The sequence below is a fragment of the Palaemon carinicauda genome, chromosome 18 (genome assembly GCF_036898095.1).
Source record: "Palaemon carinicauda isolate YSFRI2023 chromosome 18, ASM3689809v2, whole genome shotgun sequence".
NCBI lineage: Eukaryota > Metazoa > Arthropoda > Malacostraca > Decapoda > Palaemonidae > Palaemon > Palaemon carinicauda.
In genome coordinates, this window is record NC_090742.1 from 73,147,207 (window position 1) to 73,156,709 (window position 9,503).

Sequence of the window (9,503 nt, forward strand, 5' to 3'; positions counted from 1 at the left end):
AACTGTAATAATTTTTGGCACCATAGAAAAATATTATAGCCTCGTTTAAAGTAAAAAAAAAAAATAGCTGTATCTTGCATGTTGTCAGGAATGCCATTCCAGAGATATAAGATAAGGCCCGGTCACACCGCCCGAACGTTGCTGGAGCGTTCCTTGAACGGTAGGGAGGTGGACCAAACCCTCGAAAATTTAATTTAACGTTTTTACGTTCGGTCTTTATTAGGCTGCTGAACGTAGCAAATCCTCGCATATTTCCTGAGTTTTCTTACACCTCTATTATGGAAGTTGCTAATTTATGCAACAAGGGTGTTGGTATACAGGATGTCGAAAAGTTTCAGTCGCTTTTTTTTAATAAACTCTTGAAAAAACCCGTGATTTTAATTAAGATACAGCGACCGTAATTTTTACCCTACTTTGTTATCATCTTTTACAGGTTGGTGACTGCAATATCACTCCGCTACGCTTTTCGACATCCAGTATACCAATACCCTTATTGCATAAACTAGAAACTTCCATAATAGAGGTGTAAGAAAACTCAAGAAATATGCGAGGATTTGCTACGTTCAGCAGCCTAATAAAGACCGAACGTAAAAATGTTAAATTAAATTTTCGAGGGTTTGGTCCACCTCCCTACCGTTCAAGGAACGCTCCAGCAACGTTCGAGCGGTATGACCGGGCCGATAGTTTTTACGTTGGACAGTATGACATCACGTATTGCAGGAACCTATGGGACATAGATCAAGAAAATACTGTAACCTTTGGCTTTGATCAAATCATTACCATTGTTTTCTAGTTATTGGAGCCAAGATGCATCTCGACTGTAAGTTCTAGTTAAGTTCTAGATAAAATTTAGAGCTTATAGATATGCGATCCCAAGACTAAACACACGAAGAATATGATACAAAGGCCTTCAAGGAAGTTGATTTATTTGGGGGGAACATCAACAAATCGTTGATCCCACTTCCCCGGAATAGATTTTTCGCTTTTGTTTATTATTGACTTGACAATTTACGTAAATTAGATTACTCCAAATACTTGGAAACATATCTTGTAGATCCTGCTGGGAGCAGAACCTTTCCGTGTGGTACAGTAAAGTACAGTAAAGAAATATGTTATGAAAGACGAAGACCCCTTAAGGCTGCAGTATTCCAATAAAGGAAAAAGTTCTCTTTATACGTAATAAGCCTTATAAATAATACCTTGCTTTTGAATATGAGAAAAAGAAAGATTTGAGCCTAAGTTAGGTTTAGATATTTTTTGACATTTAGAGACGTCTAAACGCACTCTTATCCTTGCAAATGAATCTTAAGGGGAACCTCTGTAAGATAAGTAATTGGTTATCTTCCTGTGCTCTGTTAAGGGTATTCACAGCAGTATTGCTTGAAACGTTGCACGCAACGGTGTTTATCATAATTGCGCAAAGCGCACGCAAGGGAAAATGCAATAAACTTGGCAGGTCAATACTTCATCGATAAAGAGAATAATGCCCAGTTGTCAAATACCCGTGACATGTCCTGCTTCAAGTTCCAGACAGTAGTATAATCAGTTGCTTAATAGAATACTGGTTCGTCGTCAGATAATAGAAATGGTTGTTATTCTGATACACTTATTTTAAGGGCTGCTTTCCCGGTCCTATCACGCAGGGGACCTTACTCTCTATAGGACCTACAATTCAGTTTATCGTATACATTCTTAGGTATTTTGCATATCACACTGCATAACTGATGTTTGTCAAACACTTAGAAAACAAAATAAAATCTTAAAGTTTCTTCTTGAAAGAAATATCATTTATCAATTCTCGAATTTGAATGATTTTGTTACCAACAGATTGGATATTTATATAGTCACAATTTATGATATGTTTAGTATATAGTTATGGAGTTTAGGATAAGATCGTTGGTGTATTATTATTATTATTATTATTATTACAAGTCAAGCTACAACCCTAGTAGGAAAAGCTAGATGCTCTAAGCCCAATGGCTCCAATAAGGAAAAATAGCCCAGTGAGGAAAGGAAATAAGGAAATAAATAAATGATGAGAATAAATTAACAATATATCATTCTAAAAACAGTAACAGCATCAAAACAGATATGTCATATATAAACAATAAAAAGACTCATGTTAGCCTGGTCAACATAAAAACATTTGCTCCAACTTTGAACTTTTGAAGTTCTACTGAATACGAATGATATGTATATCTAATGAAATACTGTTTCTGGCGAGTTCTCTGTGACAACGCGTTTTAAAGTCATTGTCCGTTACAAGACAGTGTTATCGACCTTTCAAATTGTGATGCCGTATATAAGTAAGAAAAATCCAAGAACAGCGGGATATTAATACCAGGATTCATTCCTTTGTTATTGCAAATATTTTTTCACTTGTTGAACTGGGAACTCACTTTTAAGAATGAAAACAATGAAATTGTTGTAAGGTTGTTGATCTGTTTTAAGTGAAGCATAAGACCCCCAACTTGCATTTAAATGCAACTAGGAAATAATTGCTGTATATATAACGCCTATAAGTTTAATGGAGACTATGAATCCCTTAATATGTTTCAGGGTATTAATCCTTTTGTACATGTATATATACATTTAAATATATTTCATTCTAACTTGATAAAGAACTTGCTAATTTTACATTGATAACTAAGTATGGACAGTACATTGAATGTCGTGGCAATAGCTGATAAGTTTTGTAGAGGAAGGGGACCTCCCTTTCTAAGGGTCTTTGAACTGGTGTCCTGGAGTCATATGAGAGAGAGAGAGAGAGAGAGAGAGAGAGAGAGAGAGAGAGAGAGAGAGAGAGAGAGAGAGAGAGAGAGAGAGAGAGAGAGAGAGACGGTTTACTAAAACTAGTCTAATTGTTTTTTTTTTTTTTTTTTACAAGGACTAAAAGACGCAGTAGGCATCTCGTTTAGGTGAGTTTTCCTTCACAAGGGATTTGTTTTTATAATTATCGTACGTCTTTGCGTTTCTGTTTAAGCTCTATTAAGATCTTCATCTGTATTTCATTTTACTATAAGAATATTAAAGTTTGTACATACAGACAATTTGTACAACTAGAAATCCAGTGTTCCCTTCTGTCCCTACCTGCATTTGCTTTACATCCTTCTACTTTACTTCCTTTCCCGTTTCCTTTCTTCCATTATTCTGTCCAACCTCCTTCACTTTAACAGCAGGGTCTTCCCAACTTACACCTTGGCGCTTTAAGGGCCTCCCATACCCCAGCACTGATTTGTATAATCAAATTAATAAATTAAATGCGTAACAAGGCAGCATCATTACTACACACCCGTGACGTTGTTCAACTTCGAATATTAGAAATCCCTGTCTGACAATCTGTTGGACGGGTTTCGAGACCTGCTCAAGTTCGATAGTTTCTTGTAGTGTCTGCAACCTCGCCATCCTTTTGAGCACGGGATGCGGGGTTTTGGGGAGCCTATAAGTGTGTACCTGCTGAGTCATCAGCAGGCATTGTCTGGCACTCCCTGGACCTAGCGTGATGGAGAAGGGCCTTGGCCTCTCATCATATGTATTTATGGTCAGTCTGTAGGACACGTTTTCTTGTCCCTTGCCTCTGCCATTCATGAGCGACCTTTAAACCTTTGAAATATATATATATATATATATATATATATATATATATATATATATATATATATATATATATATATATATATATATATATATATATATATATATATATATATATATATATATATATATATACAGGGGACGTACACATTTCTCTCTGAGGCCAGAAGTCATTACCATAAAATTAAAACACTAAAAAAGTCGTCTCTTAAAAAGTGTTGTTTGATAAACATGACAAAGAATGACTGATAAGTGACTATTTATTTATGGTAAATGATCGATAAACGGTTTCGTCATTTACAGTAAATTAGGTTCTTTGAACTGTCATCAAGTGTTACCTTATACTGTGAATGTACTTTTGATGATGCATGAAATATGTAAGCTTTTTTTACCTCCGCCAACGAAGATGGAAGGTGGTTGTGTTTTCGCCCCTGTTTGTGTTTATTTGTGTGTGTTTGTGAACAGCTTCCTAGCCATAATTCTAATCGTGCTGGAACTTGCAGGGATCAACTGTTATGTAAAAAGCGGGAAATGATGAAATTTTGGAAGGTTAAGGTCATGGTCAAGCAAAATGTCCAATTATTATTATTACTGGCTAAGCTACAACCCTAGTTGGAAAAGCAAGATGCTATAAGGCCAAGGGCTCCAATAGGGAAAAATAGCTCAGTGAGGAAAGGAAATAGGGAAATAAATAAATGATGAGAATAAAAAAGTTTTGACATCATCACAGACTTCAAACTTGGTTCATATTTGAATATGAGAATCCACGCCAATTATTACATGTTGAGGTCAAAGGGCAAGGTCGAGAGATAAGCTGTCGCGGCGGAGGGACGCGCTCTACTGAATGCCCTTCTAGTTCTTTAGTTGGATCATCGGGAAACAGATTTTTAAAATGAGGGTTCAACAAAAAATGGTTATTGAATTGGTATCAATTTTATGAGAAAGCGGAATTCCCTATTTGATAAAGATCTTACTTCACCAATTCCCTATTTGATAAAGATCTTACTTCACCAATTCCCTATTTGATAAAGATCCTACTTCACCAATTCCCTATTTGATAAAGACCCTACTTCACCAATTCCCTATTTGATAAAGATCTTACTTCACCAATTCCCTATTTGATAAAGACCCTACTTCACCAATTCCCTATTTGATAAAGATCTTACTTCACCTCTTGAGTGTTCTTGTTTTATATTCCATATTGCACGTTATATCTTCGACACATTTTCCTTTAACGATTGTTGTCGATTTTAAAAGTTCTTGATTATTTTCTTCACCGATAACTCATATGTCTTCGTGATCATACCCATCCACGAACATTGGCATAAAAAGGTTATGATTCACCTGAAAATTAATCAAATTTGACCATAAATTCAACGATAAATGAGAGCATTCGCTCTTTCCTGGCAGATTCAACAGTGTCTTCTCTTTTGTTGGCGCGCACCCTCCATTGGAAAAACGAAATCCCATGGTTGTGATAAAAAGTAGGCAAATTATTGAAGGAATATATCTTTATTTTAAAGTCTGTTTGTTTATGGTTATGCGATGCTTACGATGCAGATGTCGATCACATGGGCATTTTATTAAAGTTGCCTTTTGAGGTATAATTTTTGCGCTAAGAACGTTGACTAGAATAATTAAACTAGCTGACGTGGGAGGCAGCTCATGCTTATCTGATACTGTCCAGTTCCTTATTGATATTATCATAAGGTTTTGAGCGTCTCTTGGCAAATACTACTTAAGATACGTATGCTGAAAACAATCATCTGTTCGCAAGTTATATTTTGGGTTTTGCAAGATATTTTTGCATGTTATGCACATTTTTTAGGTTTCTAGTTTTTTAAAGAAATATCGTGAGGTAATGATATTCGTATTATTGGTCTTAACATTAATTCTGCTTTTAACGTAATATTGAGGGCTTTAAATGTTTAAAGGCTTTTTTAAAAGCCGCTCATGAATGGCAGAGGCAAGGGACAGTGGCATTGCCCTATTAAGCAGGGCAATGCACTAGAGACTGACCGTATAGTATGATCAGCGCCTAAGCCACCCCTCTACCCAAGCTATGACCAAGGAAGGCCAGACAATGGCTACTGATAATTCAGTAGATAGACCTAAATGCTCCTAGCTCACAATGATGGTGAGGTTGCAGCGATCAAAGGAACTCAAGAGTTTGAGCGGGACTCGAACTTCAGTCTTGCGTTCATCAGTCAGGGACGTTACCACATCAGCCACCATGAGGTTGGGAGTATTTTTTCTTTATTGTACGTATTAACAATATGTTTGCAAAGTGTATGTTGTTAAGAGGAATTACTTTCGAGTCCAATGAGAAATTCTATCTCTAGGTGTTTTTTTTTATCCTCAGGCGAATATACTTGGCTCGCTACTGATTAAATACTAGAAATGGGAAATGATTGTATTTACATCTATTTCTTCTGACAGCTGTAGGTCCTTGGTTGTTGCTTGCTGCTAGTATTTAGTAGAGGAATTGTGCACTGTTTTGCCTATCTGAAGTTCTTAACACTCCTCCCAGATCTTTTCATTCATTTCGTTAGCTACTTACAACTTTTAATTTAAATTCCAATATTTTTATACGAAATTTGCTTTTGAGATATACCTGGTTGCCTATCTTCAATTTTGCACAGAATTAGTATGGTATTAAATAAGAATTCATAGGATACGTTTTTATTATATTCTGCCATATATACATTTTCCCTGGTTTGGTCTTAATTAAGCATCTAACTCGCATTTTAAATCATTTGATTAAAACTTGCAGTTAATCAAATTTATTATTGCAATTATAAGTATAGTTCTGTCATCTGTCGATTAACCCATTGTGAAAGATTTTTCAAAATTTCATCTCAAACTATACAAATCACTAAGCAGTACAAGACATACTTATAACTTTTCCAGTCTGAAGTTTAATATTTTGTTGTTTTCTAACACCTAGTAGTTTTTCGTGTTGTAAGGAACTTATATATATATATATATATATATATATATATATATATATATATATATATATATGTATGTATATATATATATGTATGTATATATATATATATATGTATGTATATATATATATGTATGTATATATATATATATATGTATGTATATATATATATATATATATATATATATATATATATATATATATATATATATATATATATATATATATATAAAGCCGTCTGTCCCTAATGATGTTAGAACAGTTTATGGCATTGCTATTATAATTGAACATTTTTTATTGCAATGTCTGTAATGACATGGTCGGAAATTTAATTTCTTGAAAGGGCGGTTAGTGTTATCTTTTATTGCTTATCGTATTTCTATTTTTTGAATCCTTGAAGTTATCTATACAAATTATCTCTCTCTCTCTCTCTCTCTCTCTCTCTCTCTCTCTCTCTCTCTCTCTCTCTCTCTCTCTCTCTCTCTCTCATGACTGTTAAGGATTAATTTTATCCGCTAATTTCAATTTCAAAAGAATGTTTAAATTAAATTTTTCCTTATGGAATTTACCCATACGGGAACACGAAAATAATTTTAATTCTATATAATATGACTCATTATCTAAATTCAATGAAATACAAAGGCCATTTAAAGAAAGTTAAACTTCTTGATCTCATGTTGCATTGTAGAGAATCTTTCGTTTTATTTTTATTTTCATAATGCTGTATATAGTAAAAGACAGAGCTTTAAAATTTTGTCTGGTAATGACACAAATGTTAATTGTACCAGTTCACATTCTAACGGCAGTTCCTGATTGGGTGTGTAGGAAAGACAAAACATGTTTATGCACCGTAGAACTGGAAATGCTGATAGCATTTAAGCGCTAGGCTGGGTGACCTGCACAGAAGAAATGGTATCTCGCGGAAGGAAGGAAGAGGTCCTTCCGTGTTGAGTGGCGTAGCTGAAGGTGGGGCGGGCAGAGGGTATGGGGCGGCACTAGGAAACAATTGGAAAGGGCAGTGGAAGGCCCTTGGGCAGGACGGGAAGGATATTCTTGGGCCGGTCCAGGAGGAGATTTGAATCTTGCAAGGAAGGGGAAGGGTCAGAAAAGAGACAAACAGGAAGACAGACATGGAGAGAGAGAGAGAGAGAGAGAGAGAGAGAGAGAGAGAGAGAGAGAGAGAGAGAGAGAGAGAGAGAGAGAGTGCGTGTGTATGTGTTTGAGGCATTCAAAATGGGTTTCTGCCTCGTTTACTTAATATTCCAAAGGATATTTCTTATACCGTTTTCAATTTAAATGAGATCTTGTATATATTTTTAATAAGTTTGTTTTTCGAAGTACACGCAAACACACGCATTTATACACTTGTGAATATATAAACTTTATTAGCATATATATATATATATATATATATATATATATATATATATATATATATATATATATATATATATATATATATATAATGTATATATATATAATATATATATATATATATATATATATAATATATATATATATATATATATATATATATATATATATATCAGATAAGCTTCAAATACTTGAAAATCTAATTAATTCTGCCACGGGATCACATTACCGTAGGGAATTTCCTTTTATGAAAATTATTTGTCTGGACATGGGTTAGAACCTTAGCGCTAAGAAGTAGAAATAAAGGTAGGCAGTTGACTGAAACTCCTGAGCACAGAGATGAAAATTTCAAGAAGGATAGTTATGGGGTCCTTTGACTGGCCAGACAGCACTACATCGGATCTTTCTTTCTGGTTACGGTTTTTTCCCTTTGCCTACACAGACACCGAATAGTCTGGCCTATTCTTTACAGATTCTCTTCTATCCTCATACACCTGACAGCACTGAGATTACCAAACAATTCTTCTTCTCCCACTGTAATTGTTCAGTGGTTACTTTAATTTTCGTAAGGGTAGAAGAGGCTCTTTAGCTATGGCAAGCAGCTCTTCTAGGAGAAGGACACTCCAAAATCAAACCATTGTTCTCTAGTTTTGGGTAGTGCCATAGCCTCTGTACCATAGTCTTCCACTATCTTGGGTTAGAGTTCTCTTGCTTGAGGGTACACTCGGGCACACTGTTCTATCTAGTTTCTCTTCCTCTTGTTTTGTTAAAGTTTTTATAGTTTATATAGGAAATATTTATTTCAAAGTTTTTACTGTTCTTAGAATATTTTATTTTCTTTGTTTCCTTTCCTCACTGGGCTATTTTTCCCTGTTGGGGCCCCTGGGCTTATAGCATCCTGTTTTTCTAACTAGGGTTGTAGCTTAGCATTTGATAATAATAATAATAATAATATATATATAATATATATATATATAAATTATATAATATATATATATATATATATATATATATATATATATATATATATATATATATATATATATATATATATATATATATATATATATATATATATATATATACTGGATATATATATGTTTGAGATACAAAATTTTGATAAAATCAAGTGTTTTTACACACGAGTACATTAAAACTTTTTCTTTATAAAACAGTTCAATAAACTTCGTCCCGGAAGACGTTGGAATCAAAAGGTGGTTGGAATAACGGGTATAATACAGAATCAACTTTTATTATTAATGGTAGTGTGGGAGGTAGGGTCTAGTTCCGGAGGGCGTCCCAAATAGACCCGGCCATCGGCACCAGGAAGACAAAGTAGGATGGACGGAAGATCACAGGATCGCCTTTGCCACCACAGACCTTGGTGTTGCAAACGAGAGTCCATAGAGAGACAGAGCTCCACAGCCACTGTGCCGTGACTCTCGAGTTCAGTTCCCTGCTGGCTACCAAGCGAGAAGGGGTTGCGACTGTGTTTCTCCGAGTCGACAGGCACAGCTTGTACCCATCTCATTTATTTAGTTTTCAAACATTTCCTGCTTTGCTTTTGGTCTGTTGTCCTGCTTTA

General features: G+C 34.8%; 1 protein-coding gene across 3 annotated transcripts in view; it reads left to right on the plus strand.

Moving 5' to 3' along the window:
• LOC137657895 (uncharacterized) overlaps positions 1-9,503 on the plus strand; it is a 148,597-nt gene that overhangs the window by 76,794 nt on the left and 62,300 nt on the right. Inside the window, exon 1 of one of the 3 annotated variants that reach the window (XM_068392524.1) lies at positions 9,321-9,436. The exons of 1 other annotated variant lie outside the window; for it this stretch is intronic. The gene's annotated coding sequence lies outside the window, so the exon portion shown is untranslated. Of the gene's footprint in view, positions 1-9,320; positions 9,486-9,503 lie in introns of those variants that run through there. One more of the 3 variants, XM_068392523.1, reaches the window with a different exon arrangement.